Here is a 23,395-nt window from a genome sequence, read left to right as displayed (position 1 = left end):
TGGCGGGAAGCCCTTCCTACCTCAGAAGAGTAAGCAAATGGGGGTTCAGTCATGTACAGGAAGCCTCTGAATGGGTACCCCAGGTACTCGGGGGTTGATGTGTGACTCCATGGTGGAGTTGGAGAAAATGGTATATTTGGGATATACTTATACTAAAAAAATTATTCTCTGGGGGCCGGGCATGGTGGTTCATGCCTGTAATCCCAACCCTTTGGGAGGCTGAGGTGGGCGGATGGCTTGAGGCCAGGAGTTTGAGACTAACCTGGCCAACATGGTGAAACCCCAGCTCTACTAAAAATACAAAAATTAGCCAGGCACCGTGGTGTACTTGTAGTCCCAGCTACTTAGGAGGCTGAGGCATAAGAATAGCTGGAACCCAAGAGGTAGAGGTTGCAGTGGGCAAAGATCACACCAGTACACTCCAGCCTGGGCAACAGAGCGAGACTCTGTCTTAAAACAAAACAAAACAAAACAAAACTCTGTTTATCTCAAATTTAAAGGTACCTGAATGTCCGGCATTTCTTTCAGTTAATCGTTATTTATTCATTTATTCTTTTGTGCTAAATCTGGCAACTGTCTTCCATGATACTGTAAGGGAATCTCTCAGGTTTGCCTTAGAAACAGTTGTGGCACCTCCAGGCATCACAGACACAGTTAGGAAGAGAGAAGAGAGGTGTCACTAGCAGGTGTCTGCCTATATCTAACTGACCAGAGCAGTGTCCTATGGCTGGCCACACCCAGCGGCCAGGGAAGCTAGGCCATCAGTTGAAGCATATGGAGCTTCCATAGAAAAGGTAGACAGGAGAGAGGCTGGAAGTGGAGTTGGCCAGCTGACACACCCACAGCACTGCATCTGGTGTGTGCAGGTTGCACAGCAAACCACAGGGGGTCCATTCTTATTGCACTTTATGCGAAAGCTGCCCCAGAGGTTGTTTCATCAGTTAACTATTTCTGAGTATCAAACTATTCCACTAAGTAGTTTAGAATAGCAATCCTGTATTACTGCTTATGCGTCTACAGGTCGGCTGTGTGGTTCTGGTCCTGCCTGGGTTCCCTTGTGTGTCTGCAGTGACCTCAGGGCAGTCAAGGGGCTGTGCTTCTGGGCTTGGCTGGCTCTCTGCTGGGGTGCTTCGGTCTCCTGCCACGTGGTGTCTCATTCCCCAACAGGCTAGCTGGGTTTGTTCACTGAGCAGCCACAACAGCAGAGAGGAAGCGTGCAAGGCCTTTGGAGGCCCACGCCCGGAGTGGGCACAGCATTGCTTCTGCCGTTTCCCAAGCAGGTCACAGGACCAGCCAGATTCAAGAGACGGAGGATCGATCCTGGCCCCCACAGAGAGCCATTGAAAAGAGAATCTCAGTGGAGAAGAAAAACATTTCGCTTCTCATTCACCAAAGATGTACTGACTCCCCACCACATGTCAGTCACTGCTCTGGGATCTGTGAATAACACAAGGCTGAACAAAAAGGCAACCCTGTCTGCCCACAAGAGGAAAATGTTTTTTGTTTGTTTGTTTCCTCAGAAGGAGGGAAATAGAGACTGTATGTAGTCTCTTTAGAACATTGTCCTGCTAGCCGGGAGCGGTGGCTCACGCCTGTAATCCCAGCACTTGGGGAGGCGGAGACCAGCTGTTGAGACCAGCTGGCCAGAATGGTGAAACCCCATTTCTACTAAAAATTAACCAGGCATGGTGGTGCATGTCTGTAGTCCCAGCTACTCGGGAGGCTGAGGCAAAAGGATTGCTTGAACCCGGGAGGCGGAGGTTGCAGTGAGCCGAGATCGAGCCACTATACTCCAGCCTGGGCAACAGGGCAAGACATCATCTAAAAAAAAAAAAAAAAAGAACATTCTCCTCCTGCTCCTCTGCCTCCAGGTAAAGGTGACCCCCACACTCCTCCTCCCTGCAGTTGTTCATTAAAGCAAGCTTTTTCATTGAAATCTAATACACCTACAGAAAAGTGCACACATCGTTAAGATCAACTTTTACAAAGTGGCCACACCAGGGCAACCAGCACACAGATCAAGCTACCCAACAATACCCACCCCCAGGTCGCCCACACCGTTTCGCCTTTCAAGCCTCTACCTCTCCACACCAGCCACTGTTCCTACTTCCATCACCATAGATTGGTTCTACCTGTGTTAGAATTTTAGATAAGTGGGATCATACAGTGTGTACTTTTTTATGTCTGATTTCTTTCTTTCTTTCTTTCTTTCTTTTGAGACATCTCACTCTGTCGCCCAGGCGGGAGTGTAGTGGCACAAACTCGGTTCACTGCAACCTCCACTTCTCGGGTTCAAGCGATTCTCCTTCCTCAGCCTCCCAAATAGCTGGGATTACAGGCACACACCACTATGCCCAGCTAATTTTTCTATTTTTAGTAGAGACGGGGTTCCACCATGTTGGCCAGGATGGTCTCGATATCCTGACCTTGTGATCCGCCAACCTTGGCCTCCCAAAGTGTTGGGATTACAGGCGTGAGCCACCACACCTGGCCAGCTTCTTTCTTTTAATAGTATATGTGTGAGCTTCATTCACATAGCTGCAGTTCACTTGTATCGATTATAATAGAGAATTTCTTCCTATGAACAGGCCCATAGTTTATATATCCATTCTCCTATGGCTGGATATTGAGATTGTTTCTGATGTGGGGCTATTATGAATAATATTGCTATAAATAGATTTGTATATTGTTTGACACATATTGGTATAAAATCTGTTGGTTATATACCTAAAAGAAGAAATACTGAACCACAGCATATGCATATATTTAACATTCATAGATACCCTTAAACTCCCAAAGAGGCTATGCCACTGTGTACTCCCACCACCAGAATGTGAGAGCTCCAGTTGCTTCACGTTCTTGCTACCAACTGCTCTTCCCTGTATGCTGGGAGTGGACAGTGGCTTAACCTCTTTGGAGATTTCTTTAGGGCATACTGTGATCCAGCATTTCTTCTTCTAGGTATACAACCAGCAGATTTTGTACAAATATGCACTGGAAGATACGTACAAATATAGTCATAGCAGTATTATTCATAATACCTCCACATCGGAAACAATTGTCATTGTGATGGGGTGTACTGCTATCACATTGCTTTAATTTGCATTTTTTTCTGACAATTGAGGATGTTAAGCATCTTTTTATGTGTTTACTGAACACTTTATATCTTCTGTGAAGTTAAATTCAGTCTTTTGTCCAGTTTTCTATTAGTTGTCTGCTTTTTCTTTTTTTAAATTGATTTGAAGACTTCCCTGTGTATAGTAGATTTGAGTTATCTGTCAAACACATTTATTACATATGTTTTCTCCATTCTGTGGTTTGCTTTTTCACTCCTTTAATTTTGTCTTTGTTGAACACAAGTTCTTAATTTTAATATAGTCTAATTTTTATTATTTTCCTGTTATGTTTAGGACTTATTTTTCCCTAAAAAAGGAAATTTTGCTACCCAAGACCATGAAGACATTCTCTTAAATTCTCTTCTAGAAACTTATTATTTTTTACCTTTCACATTTATGCCTATAATCCAAGTGGAATTGATTTTTGTTTAAAATATAAGGAGTCAAGATTCATTTTTAAAAATAAAGATACCCAGTTGACTTTAGTGAAAAGATCAACTTTTCCTCACTGCTATAATATGTAACTTTTCCATAAATAAAGTGACATTTTATGGACTGTTGTAATCTTGTTTTATTCATCTATTTATGTCTAGTTGTGTCTTAGTTTCTATGACTTCATAATAAATCTTGATATGTAGTCATTTGAGACTTCCAACTTTGGTTTTTGAGATTGTCTTGGCTGCACTTGTACCATTGCATTTCATAAAAATTATAGAATCATTTTTTCAGTTTTCATAGAAAAAAAGCTTTCCGAAGTTTTTAATCAGAATTGTACTGAGTAAATCTGGAAAGAATGAACATCTTTCAATTTTGAGTCTTGCAATCTGTGAACATCGTATGTTCTTTCATTTATTTATATCTTAGTTACTTTCTCTCAATGATGTTTTGTGGTTTTCTAGGCAGAGGACTTGCAATCTTTTGTTTGATTTATTTTTTGGTATATAATATTTTCTGATATTGTCACAAACGGTAGTGTTATTATAGATAATAATTTACACCTTTTGTAATTATTCCATAGTTCTTGAATATTCTGTTCCATCTTTCTCATTCTTCTTTCTCTCCACATTTCAGTTGTGGAAGCTCCTATTGACATACCTTCAGGCTCATGGATTCTTTCCTTGAACGTGTCCAGTCTACTGATGAGCCCATCAAGAAGATTCTTCATTTCTGTTACAGTGCTTTTGATTTCTAGCATTTCCTTTAAACTCTTTTCCGTTTTTGAGTTTCCATCTCTCTGCCTATATGAACCATTGGCTCTATTGCCTATTGTTCACTTTGTCCATTAAAATTCTTAGCATATTAACTAGTCTTTTTTATTTTATTCATTTTTTGAGACAGGGTCTTACTCTATCACCTAGGCTGGAGTGCAGTGGTGTGATCTCAGCTCTCTGCAACACCTGTCTTCCAGGTTCTAGTGATCCTCCTACCTCAGCCTCCTGAGTAGCTGGAATTACAGGGGCACACCACTATACCTGGTTAAGTTTTTTGTTTGTTTGTTTTTTCAGATGGAGTCTCACTCTGTTACCCAGGCTAGAGTGCAGTGGCGCAATCTCAGCTCACTGCAACCTCTGCCTCCCGGGTTCAAGTGATTCTCCTGCCTCAGTCTCCCGAGTAGCTGGGATAACAGGTGCAAGCCACCACGCTTGGCTAATTTTTGTATTTTTAGTAGAGACAGGGTTTTACCATGTTGGTCAGGCTGGTTTCAAATACACCTGGTTAAGTGTTTAATTTTTTGTAGAGACGGGTTTTCTCCATGTTACCCAGGCTGGTCTTGAACTCCTGGGCTCAAGTGATCCACCCACCTTGGCCTCACAAAGTGCTGGGATTACAGCCATGAGCCACCGAACCTGGCCTACTGTAGTTATTTTAATTACCTTCCTGATAATTTCAAAATCTCTGCCATATCTGAGTTTGGTTCTGTAACCATCCAGTGAGTTCTTCGTCACTGTCCAGATAGAGCCAATTTATCAAGACAGGGAAACTACAGTAGAGAAAGAGTTTAATACATACACAGCTAGCTAAATTAGAGAATAGAGTTTTATTATTACTCAAATCAGCCTTCCTGAACATTCAGAGTCTAGGATTTTTAAAGATTGTTTGGTAGGCGGGGTCAAGGGAATGGGGAACGCTGACTGGTTGGGTCAGGAATGAAATCACAGGGGACAAAGCTGTCCTCTTGCACTGAGTCAGTTCCTGGGTGGGGTTCACAAGACCAGATGAGACAGTGTATTGGTCTGGGTGGTGCTAGCTGGTCCACCAGAATGCAGGGCCTGAAGAATACCTTAAACACCAATCTTAGCTTTCACAATAGTAGTGTTATCTATAGGAGCAATTGGGGAGGTTAGGAATCTTGTGGGCTCTGGATGTGTGACTCCTGAGCCATAATTTCTAATCTCATGGCTAATTTGTTAGTTTTAAAAAGGCAGTTTGGTCCCTAGACAAGAAGGGGTATTTTTTTTTTCAGGGAGGGGCTGTTACTATGTTTGTTTCGAAGTTAAACTGTAAACTAAATTTCTCCCAAAGTTAGTTTGGCTTACGCCCAGGAATGAACAAGAGCAGTTTGGAGGTTAAAGGCAAGACGGAGTCAGTTCAGTCAGATCTCTTTCGCTGCCATCATTTCCCTGTGTCAGGTTTTTCTCACTCTCATGATTTTTGCAAAAGTGCGTTCTGATCTTGCTTTGTCTCTTCAGACTGTGTGTTTTGGCTTTTAGCACACTTTGTAATTTTTTTGTTGAAAGCCCAATACGATGTATTGAGTAATAGGAACTGAGGTGGATAGGATGTGAGCGTGAAGTTTATGTTTATCTGATTAGGCGTTGGGCTGTGTTCACTATTGAAGACTAAGCTCTGATTTTTTTTTTATCTTGCCTAAATTCCTGTCTAAGGGGTCTGGGAAGTCATGCCCTACAAACCATAAATTCTCATCAGATGGGTTTGATTTAACCCTGTATATCGTGACTTACTTTCCAATCCGATTCTGGCATAACAAGGAAGAAAATCAAAATATTTTATCCCAAACATATTTCTCTGTTATATCTTGAAATGGTCCTGCAAAGTCGTCCCTTGTGGGTAAAATCCACATTCTATAGAGAAACTCCTTTCCCCTTTTTTTCTTCCTTCTTTCCTTCCCAGATCCAGGAGATAATCAGCTAAGAGCCTGGTGCCCTTTTAGTTCCGACAATAAACATTTTACAACATGCTCGCTCTGAAGTTGGCTATCTGAAAGCTGCCTCTGTGCAGTAAAACTTGGTCTCCACAATCCTTTATCTTAACCTGAACATTTCCTTTCTGTTGATTCCAGGTCTTCAGATAAACTCAACCAATTGTCAACCAGAAAAATGTTTAAATTTACCTATAGCCTGGAAGCCCTGCTCCCCCTGCTTTGAGTTGCCCCACCTTTCTGAACTACACCAATGTATTTCTTAAATGCGTTTGATTTATGTCTCATGCCTCCCTAAAATACATAAAACCAAGCTGTGCCCCAACCACCTTGGGCACATGTTCTCAGAACCTCCTGAGGGTTGTGTCACAGGCCATGGTCACTCATATTTGGCTCAGAATAAATCTCTTAAAATACTTTACAGTTTGACTCTTTTTGTCAACACTGTTTACTGTGGCTGTGGTGTCAGAGGCTAAAGTTTCCTCTAGTGCTCTTGTTTTTGTCCCCCCTGTTGTCTTTGGGTTTTCCTAGAGACTTTTAAAATTTTAAAATAGGGCCCAGGGCTTGCAGTTCTTGATCTTCCATTATTACACAGGAGCTCTATTGAGAATGCAATGAGGTGTCAGGGAGGGGAAGCGTCCTGTAGCCCTGTGATCAGGGCTCAGTCTTTAGTGAGCCCAAATTGAGTATTTCCCTTCTCTCAGGCCACTTGGGCCTGGATAAAATCCCAAGTTAGGCTCTAGCAAAATGCTTTCCCCATGAGGGCAGCAGTTAAGGAGAGCAAAATGTTCTGGCCATATCTTAAAATGGTTGCTATCTCCTCCCAGGGCGAGGAGTATGAGGGACCTTCACAGTGAGTAACTGGCAGTGTCAGAGGCACGTCTGAACCAGAGCAACTCCATCTTGAATAGGGGCTGGGTAAAATAAGGCTGAGGCCTACTGGGCTGCATTCCCAGAGAGACATTCTAAGTCACAGAATGAGATGGGAGGTAGGCACAAAATACAGGTCATAACGACCTTGCCGATAAGAGGTTGCAGTAAAGAAGCCAGTCAAAACCCGTCAAAACCAAGATGGTGATGAGAGTGACCTGGTCGTCCTCACTGCTACACTTCCACCAGCGCCATGACAGCTTACGAATGCCGTGGCTATGTCAGGAAGTTGCCCTATATGGTCTAAATAGGAAAGGCATGAATAATCCACCACTTGTTTAGCATATAATTAATAAATAACCATAAAAATGGGCAACCAGCAGCCTTTGGGTCTGCTCTGCCTATGGAGTAGCCATTCCTTTGTTTCTTTACTTTTCTAACAAACTTGTTTTCACTTTACTCTATGGACTTGCCTTGAATTCTTTCTTGTGCAAGATCTAAGAACCCTCTCTTGGGGTTTGGCTCGGGACCCCTTTTGAGTAACAGTAGGGCTTCTGGAGGTGAAACTCCCAGCTATGTGGTGTCTCCAAGACTGGCCCCTCCTGGAGTTTTAAACTCGAACTCGTCCAGCTGAGGCTGTCTGCTCCTTTTAAGCTGAAATTCTCTGTATCTGTCTGTCTGCTTCTTTCATTTTCAAGGCAGCAGATTGCCCTGGGACCTCAATTCTCTGACAGATGTAAGAATTGCTGATTTTCAATTTGTTCAGTTTTTTTTTTTTAATATGAAGATTTCCAAGCTCTTCACATGTTGGACTGGAAACTGGAGTTTCTTAACATTTAATCTCTCTACATATGTATTCATATTTCATTGATTTTTGAATAGCAAACCAATCTTGCATTGTTAAATAAACTTGATTTCATCATAATGTATTATCCTATTCACATAAAAGGGAATTCAATTTGCTCACGTTTTGTTTAGAATTTTTCATCTACATTGATAGGAGAAATTGGTTGGTAATTTTTCTTCCTTGTAAAGTTCTTGTCAAGTTTCTTTATCAAAGCTTTTCTTCCTCATCAAATGAATTGAAGAGATGTTTATATTCTATGAAAAAGAAAATGTTTAAGATTAATGTCATTTCCTCTTAAAATATTTGAATGAATTCAAGTCTGGAGTTTTCCTTATAGGGACCTTTTGACTTAGAGATTCAATTTCTTGAATAGGTATAGAACTATTCATGTTTTCTATTTCTATCAGTTTTGGTAAGTTATGATTTTCTAAACTTCATACTTATATCATCTTAAAATTTATTTAATGACACCTTTTATTTTTGATTTTGGTAATTTATGTCTTCTCCAATTTTCTTGAGTGACTTAAGTATTTATTAATTTTTAGTTTTTTTCAAAGAAGAACCAACTTTTATGCTGATTCTCCATTGAATGTTTGTGTTTTAAGCCATTATTTCTGAACTTATTATCCTCCCTCCTGCTTTCTTGGACTTAATTTGCTTTTGTTGTTCTTACTTCTTCTAAATAGATATTTAGATCACTTATTTTAAGCTTCTCTTCTAATATATACATTTAGTGCTATAAGTTTTTCTCCAAGTACACCTTTATTTAGATACTATGAATTTTGACGCACCATTTTTAATTGTAATTTACTTGAAAATATTTTCTAAATTCTATTTGGATAGCTTCTCGACATAGAATATTTAGAGGTGAATGGATTAATTTCTAAATATTGGGGATTTCTAAAGTATTTTTAGTGATGTCAAACTTAATTACACTATGATGAGAGAACATACTCTGAATAATTTCAAAACTCAGATTTTTCATGACTTGCCTTAAGGCCTGGCATATGGCCAATTTTGGCAACTGTTCCAGATAAGTAATTTTGAAAGCTTTTGGTCTCAAGATTCCTTTATACTCTTAAAAATTACTGGGATCCCCAAACAGCTTCTGTTAACGTGGGTTACATATGTTGATATTTGCCATATTAAACACTGAGAAAGTTTTACACTTGCTTTTTACTCAATAATTATTTGCTCAAAATATTACTCAAATATTATTACTCAAAATATTATTACTCAAATATTACTGAAAATATTATTACTCATTATTTACTTAAAATAATCAATCATAAATAATAATCAAAATAATAATCATAAACCTATTCCATGTTAGTCTAAATAATATATTTTATGAAAAATATCTCTGTCTTCAAAAACGAAAAAAATTTAGTTATAAGAGTAACAATTGTTTTGCATTTTTTCAAATCTCTGATTTCTGGCTTAATGAGAGACAGATTCTCATATCTGCTTCTGTGTTCAATCTGTTTCTATCTGTTGTTCTGATTAAGGCATGTAAAGAAGATCCAGCTCCACACAATATGTAATTGGAAAAGGGTGGAGTATTTTAATATCCTTGTCAGGTGACTGTGATTATTCTTTAATACTACAACAAAAGTCCACAAGTGGTAGTTTCTTAAAGATTGGTCACAACGTGAAATTTGAAACCATATCAAGAAACTTTTCGTATTCTATTACTTGGAAAGCCATTATCCTATCTTGCTCTTTGAATGAAACTTTTATGGATGCATGATTTTATAACATCATGCATTGGTCATTCAAAAAATATTTGTCATTGACTTATACAAATCTTGCAAGTGTTGATACATTTTATTATACAAAATCAAAACAGCATATTCATTAATATCATTATCAGTCCTATCAGGGAAGCCTTTTACTATTGGGATGCTACCAAGTTCCTAGTGACAGATTCAATTTTTCCAAAATTCTCATTTTCACTTAAATTCAAATTTTATATGCTATACTTCAGTATTTTTTTCCTTTAAGAGACAGATTCACTTTGTGCATTTTTTAGAATGTCTTTCAAGTCTGATTAACCATAATTTATCTATCAGTTGCTAGATAGATAGATCTACCTAGAGTTATCATCTATAGGTAGATAAATAGATAGTATATAGATAGATCTATTTATCTATCTATTACTTGTTCCTTCAAGGAATATTGTCATTCCATGAAAAGAGGCTAATGCAGCTAACAACTCAAAAAAAAATCACACAATTCCTTTTCCCAGAAGCGACCATCACGTTTCATTTTTCATCAGAGGTACTTCATTTTGTCACACAGAATGTTAGAACAATGTTTGCTGAAAGGTCAAGATTTAATAAAATTAATCATTTTTACTGCAACATCAAGGGTATTCTTAGGGGAAACTAACTTTGCTTGTTTGTTCATTTTCTGTGAGTGCCTGGTGGTGGTGAATACAGTGACTCCTATGGCTTTGGTGCCATTGCCTTAATTTGGGGTGAGGCATCTACTATCACTTTTGCATCTTTAGGGCAAATGTCAACTCAGTGAGAAAGGCAAGGGTTATTATGGAAATAGTCTGAGGTCTTGAATGTCCTGGAAGAGTGTCTGGAACCCCCAGGGATCCATGGATCTCACTTTGAGAAACACTGCATTAGGACGAGCTTCTTCAGGGCCCCCATGTGATTGCCTGGCTGTTATCAGGGCAGCTCTTCCTTGTCAGACCCTGAATTCCATTTTTAAGAATTTCTCCAGTGCTATGATGGTGCCAAAAGCCCTGTGTGGGTCCTCAGGCTTTTTACAGCTAATTTTTTTCTGCTTCTCTAGGTTCGTGCCTTTTACAAATAGGCTGAGGTCCCTGCGGGGAAGGGGCTGAGACTGTTAGACTAGCTCCTTTCTGCTGGACTTTTTTTTGTTTTTTTTTTTTTTTTGTTTGTTTGTTTTCGAGACAGAGTCTCTCTCTGTGTCCCAGGCTGGAGTGCAATGGCACGATCTCGGCTCACTGCAACCTCCGCCTCCTGGGTTTGAGCCATTCTCCTGCCTCAGCCTCCCTAGTAGCTGGGACTACAGGCGCCCACCACCATGCCTGGCTAATTTTTTGTATTTTTAGTAGAGATGGGGTTTGGGGTTTCACTGTGTTAGCCAGGATGGTCTCAATCTCCTGACCTCGTGATCTGCCCACCTCGGCCTCCCAAAGTGCTGGGATTACAGGCGTGAGCCACCCACTGCGCCCGGCCTCTGCTTGACTTTTCTCTGGGATCTTGACCTCTCCAGTCTCGGCTAACTTGATGGCCCTGAACTACAACTTCTGACTTCTTAGATGCATGAAATGGAAAATTGCTCAGACTGCTCTAGGAAGATCCTTCTAAAGAGGCGGAGGCAAGGACTATTGGGATGAGTGTTCCAGACGCAGGACCCTGCCCCAGGAAAGGCCCCGCGGCAGGACCAGCTGCCTCTCCTTAAAGCAGGGCAGGGTTTATGTGGCTGAAGAGCTGTGAGAGGTGAAGGAGGCAGCAGGAGAAGAGCTGGAGGCCCAGGCTGTGGTCAGATTCTGTAGGGTCTTAGAGGCCATGGCAAGCCTTTGCACTTCATTGGTGTGGGCAGCTCTTGGAGAGATTTAAGCACGGCACCCTGTAGTTTGCATTTGGAAATATTTTCTTAAGTGTCCTTGGATGCCTTGTTTTATAACTGAGACAGAGCCCAGCAGGCAATAAGGTTGGAGGGCTTCTTTTAGGTCACAAGCTTTTAGGGGCAGGCTTTGACTAAAATAGACATCTCTAAATCCTCCTGTCAGCCAGATGCAGAGACCTGCCTTCCTCCTCTCTGGGATGCTGGGAGGAGAAGTTGATGAAATACGCAAAGTCCTTTGTGCTTTCCACATACAAAGAAGCAAGGCTGTCCTATCTAAATTTGTTTCCCATTGAAAGCTTTCTGAGTGAAAGGCAATGAATTTTCCAACCCAGACCTTTATTCCCTTTACCAACCTAAATTGGCGTTTTGCAGAAAAACGGGCCACACTAGAAAATAAGCTAGCATCAAACAGGAAAGCTGTTCAGATTCATGAGACCACTAGGGCATGGAGAGGCTGCAGACTGGAGGTAGCTGCCTCTAGGATCTGGACTCTTTGTGACACAATGACATTGACAAAGTGCACGTTTTATCCTGAATCACTTCAGCCTGCTCAACCTGCTTCGTGGGATGACGGGAAGACTTGACAGCTTATGGATTTATATATGGCTTTGGTACCCAGACAAAGATTTATAACTGTGTGCATTGGTTATTGCTTGGTGCCTCCTGAAAGAACTGGATGATGATCTTTGATAGAAATCTTTTAAGGGCATGGCTGGGAGACACCAAAGCAGGGACTCTGGAGAGTATAAAGAAAAAAACGTTGATATCGTCTAACCAGACACACTAAGCACCCTAATGACATGCTGTGTAAAAATGGAAGTTAATTCCATAACCCTTTCCTTTTCGTAAAGCTAGCGTTTGCTGGATGCACTTGGCTTAATTTGGTGAGGCAGGACCCAAGGCCTCTGTGACCCTTAATTTCTTTTTTTTTTTAATTTTTTTTTTTTTTGCACACAAAACAATAAACATTTTCTAAAAATACATACAGACAAAAAGATGCATATCAAACATATTAGGAAGGTTGCACATGGGAAGACGGGGAATAGAAATGGGGGGTGGGAATTAAAGAAAATAAATGAGAGAGGGACTTTGTATGGATCAATGACAATAACTCAATCCCCTATGTCTTTGACAAAGAAGAAGGAGAAGGAAGAGGAAGAAAAAGAAAAGTGGGATAAAGGATCAGAAAGGGAAGAAAATAGAAAAAATTAGAGTATGACTCCAGGGTAGACCTGTTTTGTTGTTGCTGGGTTGGTTGGTTGGTTGGTTTGTTGTATTTTTCATATGTTTCGCCATGTTGGGCAGGCTGGTCTCGAACTCCTATAGCCTCAAGTGATCAACTCGCCTCGGCCTCCCAGAGTGCCGGGACTACAGGCGTGAGCCACCACGTCCAGCCTCCACACTGCGTCTGGCCTCTGCAGTAGACCTCCCAGACAGGGCGGCCGGGCAGAGGTGCTCCCCACATCCCAGACAGGGCAGCTGGGCAGAGGCGCTCCTCACTTCCCAGACGATGGGCAGCCGGGCAGTGGTGCTCCTCACTTCCCAGACGGGGCGGCCAGGCAGAGGTGCTCCCCACATCCCAGACAGGGCAGCCGGGCAGAGGCGCTCCTCACTTCCCAGACAGGGCAGCCGGGCAGAGGCGCTCCCCACATCCCAGACAGGGCAGCCGGGCAGAGGCGCTCCCCACATCCCAGACAGGGCAGCCGGGCAGAGGCGCTCCTCACTTCCCAGACGATGGGCAGCCGGGCAGAGGTGCTTCTCATTTCCCAGACGGGGCGGCCGGGCAGAGGCGCTCCTCACTTCCCAGACGATGGGCGGCCGGGCAGAGGCACTCCTCCCTTCCCAGACGGGGTGGCCGGGCAGAGGCGCTCCTCACTTCCCAGACGATGGGCAGCCGGGCAGAGGCGCTCCTCACTTCCCAGACGATGGGCGGCCGGGCAGAGGCGCTCCTCACTTCCTAGACGGGGCGGCGGCCGGACAGGGGCTGCAATCCTAGCACCCTGGGAGGCCAAGGTAGGCGGCTAGGAAGCTGAGGCTGCAGCGAGCCGAGACCACGCCACCGCACTCCAGCCCAGGCAACACTGAGCACCGAGTGAGCGAGACTCCGTCTGCAGTCCCAGCACCTCGGGAGGCCGAGGCGGGTAGACCACTCGAGGTCAGGAGCTGGAGATCAGCCTGGCCAACATGGCGAAACCCCGCCTGCACCAAAAGTACAAAAACCAGCCAGGGGTGGTGGCGCGTGGCCGCAATCCCAGCCAGCCGGCAGGCCGAGGTAGGAGCATCACGGGAGCCGGAGGCAGGGAGTCGGCAGCGAGCCGACTACACTCCAGCCTGGGCAACAGAGGGAAGAAAAGAGAAAGAGAGAGAGAGAGAGAGAAAAAGAAAGAAAGAAAGAAGAAAGAGAAAGAAAGAAAGAAAGAAAGAAAGAAAGAAAGAAAGAAAGAAAGAAAGAAAGAAAGAAAGAAAGAAAGAAGAAAGGGGAGGGGAGGGAGAAAGAAAGAAAGTAAAGGAAAGGAAAGAAAGAAAAGAAAGCAAGCTGACCCTCAACTTCTAAGGTAGCCATCCCCATAGAAATACAATGCAAGCCACCTAATGTAATAACCTATGTAATTATAAAAGTTCTAATAGCCACATTAAAGAAGTAAAAAGTTTGAATAATATATCTTATTTAATGTAATAGATCCAAAATACTTTCATTTTAATATGTAATTAAACTATTACTAATGAGGTTTTTTTTTTTTTTTTTTTGACAGAGTCTCACTCTGTTGCCCAGGCTGGAGTGCAATGGCATGATCTTGGCTCACTGCAACCTCCACCTCCCACTTTCAAGCAATTATCCTGCCTCAGCCTCCCAAGTACCTGGGATTACCGGTGCGTGCCACCACATCCGGCTAATTTTTGTATCTTGTAGTAGAGACGAGGTTTCACCATGTTTACACTTTATTTTTTTCAGTACGTCTTCAAAATTCAGGGTGTATTTTACATTACAGCACATCTCACACACATTTCAAGGGCTCGCAGCCACGTGGTTGATGCCCACCATATTGGACAGCACAGGTGGGAAGCAGATCACCTTGGTTCCCTGTGCCTTTTGTGTCTGTGCTCTGGGAAACAAGGCAGAATTGGAACTTTGCCAGCATGGTGTAGTAATGTTTTGTCTTCTCAGAAGATTGCATCACCTTTTTTAGAGGACTTCTCTTTCTCCCACTTGAAACATATGGTTCTGGTGGGGCAGCCAATTAGGGTACCCGTACACCTGGCCTTGCTAGCTGATTCAGCCATGGACTTGTGACCTCAGCTACCCAATTAGAGTCCTTCCCTGGATTTTAAAAAATGGGAGAAGTCTGTCTTGTCTGGGTGAGATAGTAAGGCTGTAGGATAAAGTGCTCTATGGTGTATGGTAGACTTATAGGGCCAGCTGGCCAGAGGGATTAGACCAACCCAGAGAGAGAGTGTTCATGTGTGCATGTGTGTGCTGTGTGTGTGTGCTAGGGAGATTGTTTGAATGCAGTGTAGCTATTGCTGTCTTCACTCTGTTCTTTAGGTCCATAAGCTAATAATTTTCCTTTTCCACTGAAGTTAGAGTTGGTTTTTGTCCCTTGCAAAATCATGGCTTATCTCTGGTTTTTAAGAATATAAACCTTGTCATGGTGAGTCTTGCTGTGAATCAGTGTCTAGGGGTCTACAGACAGAGGAACACAACGCTCTTCTCCAAAAACTCCTGCCTTCTTATCAAAGCTGCGGGCCTTGGGGAAACGAAGATAATTTTTACTATAGATTGAAAACACAGTGTGATTGCTGTCTTATATCCAATTAATGCCTGTGCTAAGAGAGAAATCTAGCCTACTTTCAAATGACAAATTTGATTATGGGATTCAATCTGCTCTCCACTGACGTGCTCTGTTTTCAGCAAAACGGTATTTTTCATTATTGCAGCCTCAGCCCTCTCCCGAGCAAAGACTGTCTTTCAGCCAAATGGTAGGGTGTTTTTGTGAGGCATTTACTTGCTTAATTAATCAAGCCCTCTCTAAACCCAGCTGTTTCACACTTCAGAGAATTTTAGCTTCTATCTTTTATTAAAATAGAAATAAACATGTCACTTTAAGTATAATAGTAGAAGCAATAAGAGCAAATTACATTGTTCATTTCTTTTCTTTTGGACTCTTTTAACTCAATCATGTTAAAAGAGCCTCAAGTCAGCCTCATGTTGAGGAGATATTTTTGCTATAGAATTCCTCTTCTTGTGAAGATTCATGTGAAGATTCCTCTTCATGTGAACATACCTCGTGAAGATTGTCCTGTGTATTGCATATTTATCATCACGATGGTGCATAGAAGTTTCCTCCCATTACATTTTGTGTCAGGTTGTTATTGGTGTAAAACAGCCAATTTTAAGCCAATATTCTTTTTATACCCATCTAAGCAATGCTTGGCCACATAAACCACATTTTCCCTGTGCTATTGTATCCAAAGATCCAGAAAATTGTCTATGGCACTGCTCTAAGACTGCTCTAAATGTGTTACCCAGCCTGCTCTTTGGAACTTCCAAATCCTATTTAGCTGGTCAATGCTTCTTGCCTTGGAACACTGGAGAGCTGGTTTCATCCTGAAGCACAATGCTTGGAGCACTTTACGAGGCTCAAAAGTTATGTAACCAAGCTTTTGGGGCGGGTTTATGGGAAATGCAGGGAATTTGGATTAATCTACACACTGCAGGGGATGGGAAAAATAAAGCCAAGGGCATTAGCAACACCAAAAGGCCAAAGCAACAGCATCCAGAGGGTGTCCTCAGAGATATCTGGGAGCCCTTGCTCCCTCCAGAGTCGATTTCTTCTTTAGGCCCAGGCTGGGTCACTCTGGTGCTGCCCGTGACCATGAAAACTGCTCTCTGAAATGGGAGACTCCAGGCTTCTTGCTCCTGATCGTGTGCTGACTGCAGTGGCACCGGGGTAGTCAGCCAGCACCTGGGGGGGCCACTGTGAGCAACGGGGGCTGCCTTGAGCCTCTGAGCACGGCGGCCGATGCCAATCCTCTCATTGTAGTGGCCGTCAACACAGTCACTGATTTAGATGCCACTTCCCTGGGCCCTTGCTGCACAGGAAGGCAGAAGACCTTTCCCAAGCCAGTCACGATATGTCCCTTCCCATCTCTCTAGTGGTGCACTCAGGCTTTTTGCTCCCACGTCCTCCTAGTTAATCCTGTGGGTTCTCAGCACAAATGCCCCGCAGACAGGGCTGAGAGCTCGGAGAACCGTTCTGCATAGGGGAGTACCCCATGTTTCCTCCATTCTGTGACATGACTCCGGAAAGCAGATGCTCTGGCCACCTCTTCCCTTGGGAAGAGCCCACCTGACAGTCAGTAGGGGTGCTTGTCTGACTGTCCCTGAGTTTGCTCAAGAGTGTCTGTTCTTACCCTAGAAATGCTCCCCAAAGCGCTTGATCACTGCTGCCATGAGGAGCTGTGTCCTGCCTGTGAGAAGGTTCACTTCCCACTTCCCACGGAGGCATCTGGGGCTGGTGTTCATGCTGGGACTTCTATCAAGGGATCCCATGGAAGCACCTCCTCTTGCCCCAGCGATTCCCCAAATCCCTCCTCAAACCCTAGAGCCAGGCTCTTTCCTCCTCTGCCCTGTGGACCCACCTTACCCAGTGAGAAAGGAACTGATGTGCACGGAAAGGCACCCTCATACTTAGTCTTCTCGAATTGCCAGAAATATTTTCCTTGCATGGAAGAAAGTTATTTCTTCCTGCTATTTCCACGTTTTGTTTTGTTTTGTTTTGTTTTGTTTTTTGAGATGGAGTCTTTCTCTGCCCCCCAGGCTGGAATGCAGTGGTGTGATCTTGGCTCACTGCAACCTCTACCTCCCAGGTTCAAGTGATTCTCCTGCCTCAGCCTCCCAAGTAGCTGGGATTACAGGTGCCCACCCCTGCTAATTTTAAATTTTGTACTTTTAGTAGAGCCAGGGTTTCATCATGTTGGCTAGGCTGGTCTCGAACTTCAAGTTGATCTGCCCGCCTCGGCCTCCCAAAGTGCTAGGATTACAGGTGTGAACCACTGCACCCGGCCTCCCACTTCTACCTTTTAACACCAATTTGCCCTCCAGAATCATAACAATAATAAGTACACTCCATCCATGTTTTGAAGATGACCATTTTGTTCCCCCATGGACTTCTCTTTTTAGCCCAAACACCCCAAATTCTTTCCATTAGCCTTCATCTGCTGTATTTGTACTCTCACTTGTCTCCTGGTAACTTACAGAGAAGCTCTAGGTTGTAAATGTCTCGGGCTATAGCTCTCCAAGGGTGATTTGTCCTGCAAGGAATAGCAAGCCTGTCCCCTTCCGTGTGGCTAACAGGGACTTGCCGCTAGGGTGGCCTTGGCTCAGACGAGCCTTCTTGGCCCTTCCTTGCAAGTTTCACCAAGTAATCCACCTGCCCCCTCAGCCCTCCCTACCTCCCACCAATCTCTCTGTGATTTTTGCAAGCCGAGTTTGACTTCTGGCAGATCTCAAAGCCTCGCTGAGCTCTTCCCTCCCACAGCCAATTCCTAGTCTTTGTACCAATCTACACGTGGAACTTGGCTCCTTTTCCTTGATTCATATCAGTATCTGTTTACAGACCTGACTTAACTGAGCACTGGGACTTCTTGTTCCGACAATCCCTTGACAATTCTCACCAGCATGGGCTCCAGGGTCCTGCTGCCATTTAGTTTGCTCTCTGACTTCCCATTCTGCTCATGGCATCTCCTTCCTCAAAGCAAATCCTTACCATATACAGAAGGATTATGTGCTGTCTGTTTTTTTGCCCCCAATACTGGGTTCTAGACCTCTTCTTGCAGACTGAAAACTCATCAATGTCTTCTGCTAAACCACGGGGTATCCATTTCAAGAGTAGCTCCTTCTTCTTTCCTTCCCAGTGTCAAGAAGAAGGGGCGGAATGGAAACTGAGTTTCACCTCTATGTGGGTTATGCTCTCTGATTTCCACCTCTAAGAAGGCCAAAGGGCCACAGCTATCAGATTAGGTTTGTTTTCAAACAATAAGCATTTCCTTCCATGATATTGTCAATGTAATCAATGTTGGAAGTTCTGGAGGAATTACCGCTCTCTCAGAAGTCTCTGGAACATTTCAAGGAGGTTTACTGACCCCCAGGACTGCTGGGAAAAGTCAGAGGGGCCTCCTGGCTATTGCTGCTTCACAAGATGGTAATTTTCTTGGAAGCATCCTTTTCACTTTTACTATGCTAAATGTGCTGAGATGTACACTCTTTGCTGAGGCTCCACGAATATTATGTTGGCAGAATTAAATTCCTCATTGTCTAAGACTCGCTATGATTTGAAACTATTCTTTTGATTCAGGGCAGAATCTTGGATTTTTCTGGAGGTCACTTTAAGACAACTTACTTTTGTGATCATCTCCATCTTCACTCATTAACCCAACTAATGTTTATTGAGCACTTCCTGTGTCCCAAGACTTGGCTATGTACTTAGATATGTGCCCAGCAAAGAATGGAACCGAGTCTTTGCCATCATTAAGTTTACAGCATAGTGGGAAATATAGACATCAGAGCAAATTAATACAAAGGTAATGAAAATTACAACAGGGAAAATGAAAACCACAGTATCAATTGTTCCCTTTAATGAACATGACGTCTTCTCTCTGTAAGTAAATTTTGAAGTGTTCATCTAGGACGTTGACATACCTCATGAAGATCGTCCTGTGTATTTTGTATTTATCATCGTGATGGTGTATGGAATTTTCCTCCCATTACATTTTGTGTCAGGTTATTATTGGTGTAAAACAAAGCTATTGATTTTTATAGATTTATTTTGTAACTAGGCACCTTATTAAACTCTTTTATTGTGTTTTAAAATTTGGTAATAGCTTTTCTACCGAAAGCAATTTTCGCTGACCTCAGGATGATGTTCTCTCTCTAGAACTGCCTTGTCTGTCTCATCATGTTGAAAGTAAAAACTGTGTATGAAAAAAATGCTTTGGAAATAATTCTCTCCTGCTCCTTGGAGCAAGTCCACTTCTTAGGGGACATCGGTTCTAATTCACCATAATCATGCCCTTCTCTTGAACTCCTTCATCCTTTTATACATCCTTCACCTTTTTATACATTTTTTATACTTCAACCTCACCTTCCACCCGCCCATCATTCTTAGCCAGGGAGGGTGGTGTTTGCTCAGAATGGGAACTTGAGGACATTTCTTTCAGAGATGATGTGGGCAAATCTGTAGTCTCAGGTAAAATAGAAGTCAGGAAGCTTGGGTTTGGATGGATAGCGAGGTTAGTCCCGTAAATTCACTGTTGCATCCATTTGCTTATTTTTTCAGAGCCTTGGCTTGCTCTTCCCTCCTTCTGCAATGCTGTTCCTGCAGGTGTCCTTGGGACTCATTTCATTGTTTTATTCATTTCTCTGCTGCCCCAGCAACTTCTGTGAGCCTCATTCCCAACCATTTTACTTCAGCAGCAGCCACGCTCCCCTATCCCCCAAGCCCTGCCTCCCTTACCTGCTTTTCTGTCCTTTCTGGGCTCATCTGCTCCTGACCTGGGATATATTGATCTCTTTATGGCATCTATTAGAATGTAAACCTCCTTGTAGATTCTGACATTGGTTTATTCCTGTATGCCCGGTGATTCAACCACCGTTTGTTACTTTCTGGGCTCTCAAATATGTGTAAAATAAATGAATCCAGCTAACCCCCAAGTACCTGCTATGTGCCATTTTCTGAGTGAGCTCTGGAGATCCACTGGTGAATGCATCAGACAGAGTCAGTGTGTCAGGTCCTAGGCCACAAAGGGTAGAACAGGGCTCCCCAGAGAAGTTTCTTTTCCCTCTGTGGGGTGCAGGCTCCGTTCACTGGCGCATCACCACCTCTGCCTCAGGGATCCTGGGAGCCAACACCAGCCTGCTTGGTGTGAAGACCCTGGAGCCCTTGCTGTGGTCAGTAGGTCGTCCCTGTTGATCAGACACCATCTTGCCCTCGTGCTCAGCTCCTGCTGCTCTGTCTTTGCAGATTTGAGTATATTCTGTCCAATACTGTCCAGGAGGGCTGCACTCTCACATGTGTGGAATCAGAGTGGCTGGGATACCTCCAACCCACTTCTATCCATACAGACGGTCCCCAACTTAATGAGGGTTTGGCTGAATGATTTTTCAACTTTGCCATGGTACAAAAGTGTTACACATTTGGTAGAAACCCATACAAGTATTCTACTTTCCACTTTCAGTACGGTATTCAAGAAATTACATAAAATATTCAATACTTTATTGTAAAATGGGCTTTGTGTGAGATGATATTGCCCTACTGTCAGTCAGCTAATGTAAGCATCCTGAGCACGTTTAAGAGAGGCTGGGTGAAGTGATATTGTTCATTGTTAGGTTAGGTGCGTTAAGTGTGTTTTTGACTTAGGATATTTTCAGCTTACGATGGGTTTATCAGGATGAACCCCCTCACAACTCAAGGATCATCTGACATCCTCAAGGTCAAGAGGTCTCTAGGTTCACAGATATGTACTGTTCCTGTTTTTCAGCCCATGTATTTTTCGTATGCCTAAGGCTTTTCATTGTTAATCATTTACTGGGAATTTTGAAAGAAAGGGAAATTCAGAAATTGACTCAAGTCACATTAAAAATTGTTTATTGTGATTATTAATGGTGATTAATAGACATGTTTTTCTTACATTTTTATTAAAATAACTTCAGTCAACTGCTACTTTTCTGTCTTCTCCCCTTTCCTTCTTTTTAAGGTCAAAAAAGTCTATCTCATATACCATATTTTTAATTATTCAAAAGACACGTTTTTTCACATTCCAATATCTTTGAAATCGGGACGCATACTACAGTTGACAGCTTCCTACAGTCTCTGTTGGCCCGACAACAATTAGGATATTATTAATATTGAGGACTAATTTGTGAGGTGAAATTGTAATCACTTCCAGCATTAAAAAAATGCTGTGTCAGCAACATGAACATCAATGACACTGACGTTCACCTGAAATTTGAAAAGAAATCCACAAGTTTCAGACTTTAAATATAAAAAAGCTTTAGGAATACCTTGACTAAATTATGTCACTTATATGACAGATTTATCTATATTTTAATCTAAAATAATTCTTTCAATAAAATAAAAATTCAAAGGTACTAGAAATCATTGCATTACAGCTTAATTGGCAGCCTTTTTCTTTCTTTTGTAGTGGTGCACAAAATAGTAGTTCATCAAATTTTTGCTATCTTAGGTTTGATGAAATACATGACACGTCACCATGAACTATATTCACAGAGATGTTAATAATTTCTTCCTTGCTCTTTTCTTTACACAGTCCTCTGCTTCGTTCCAATCTATTTATCTAAGAAATAACAAAGTTCATGTTGAGAGATCCATTTTATAACTTTTACTTGTATAACTTTACTTATTTGCTTGTTTGTTCTGTTGGGAAACGCCAGGTTTCTAGATCAGAAACAGATTTTTAATTGCTGACATAGCCATCATTGCGCCATTCCCCATGCATCCATCTCCCTCAGGGTGACAAACTGAGATCCAGATGTAGGAATTTGGGCCACCGGAGAGGAGTATAAATTCTGGAGCTGACATAAAAGCTGCTGACACAGCTGCTCCTCCTCTTCTCACCCCAGGTAGAGAAAGAGAAAGAGCTTTTGCTCTGAAATGTAAACAAAGGCTCTCTGGGGAGAGAATGAGAAGGTCTCTAGGTCCATCAACCATTGGAATATAAACACCCATCGCTAGGGGAGACGCTGCTGCCAATCTCTCCAGAAGTTACTATCTTTAACTTCCAAGGTTTGTTGCCATTGAAACGTCCTTTAACCCAGGTTGCCAGCACCTATTGCTCAGAAAGCAGTGACCCTGTAAACATGGAAATACGATTTGTTTCCCCAAAATCATGCTGATTTATGTTAATATCTAAAGAAGAGTCCTGTGGATTGGGAGGTTGGGGGAGGCAAACAGTAAATTCTAACAACTGCTTGATGAAGTGGGAGAGAGAATGTCAAAATCAACAGAAGTCCTTAATGAGAGGGCCCTGTATTTGTTCAGAGGGATTTCATTGATACAGTGAGTGGAGGTAGAAGCTAATTTCTTAAAGGAACTGGGTATGGACTAAACTACAGGGCCAGAATCAAGTGGGGAATATTTTGGCTGTACTAGAAGGAAAGGAGTCAGAAAATAGAAGGAAGCAGCGTCAACACAGGCAAGCTTGCGCGAGTGTATTTGTGCAGTGAGTGATATGACTATTTCTTTGACAAACAAAATCTTCAGTGCAAGTTTAACAAAAATCACAAAATGCTTGATGTGAATGGATTTCCTGTGGACCCTACTGAAGGCGAGAGTTCTGTGTCTCAGCATCCACTAGTGACAGCCCACGAGGTGGCAGGAGTGCAGAAGGGAGAGGAGTGAAGCTATGGAGACCCAGGCATCATGGTGAGGGCTTCCACTTGCCACAGGCTGTGGAACTGGGGTTTCGTTGAAGTTCAACCAAGTCTCCCAGAGTTACATTGAATGAGTCCATTTTTATAGAATTGGGACAGTGGTTGATTTTCTGTCTCGTGCTTTGTGGCACTACTTTTCTGGGTCCTATCTGTCAACAGTCAAGGGGCAGTGAGTCCAGGGTTATGGATCTAAGCTCTTTACAAGCCATTGGTCATTCTCAGCTTCATGGACATAGATTATACCTCTGCCTCTAGCCATCCTACATCCCAATCCTGCTGTTCTTTTCTTTTTTTTTTTTTAATTGAGGTGGAGTCTCACTCTGTCACCCAGGCTGGAGTGC

The sequence above is a fragment of the Nomascus leucogenys genome, chromosome 22a, assembly GCF_006542625.1.
Source record: "Nomascus leucogenys isolate Asia chromosome 22a, Asia_NLE_v1, whole genome shotgun sequence".
Taxonomy (NCBI): Eukaryota; Metazoa; Chordata; class Mammalia; order Primates; family Hylobatidae; genus Nomascus; species Nomascus leucogenys.
Note: the sequence above shows the minus strand (reverse complement) of the source record.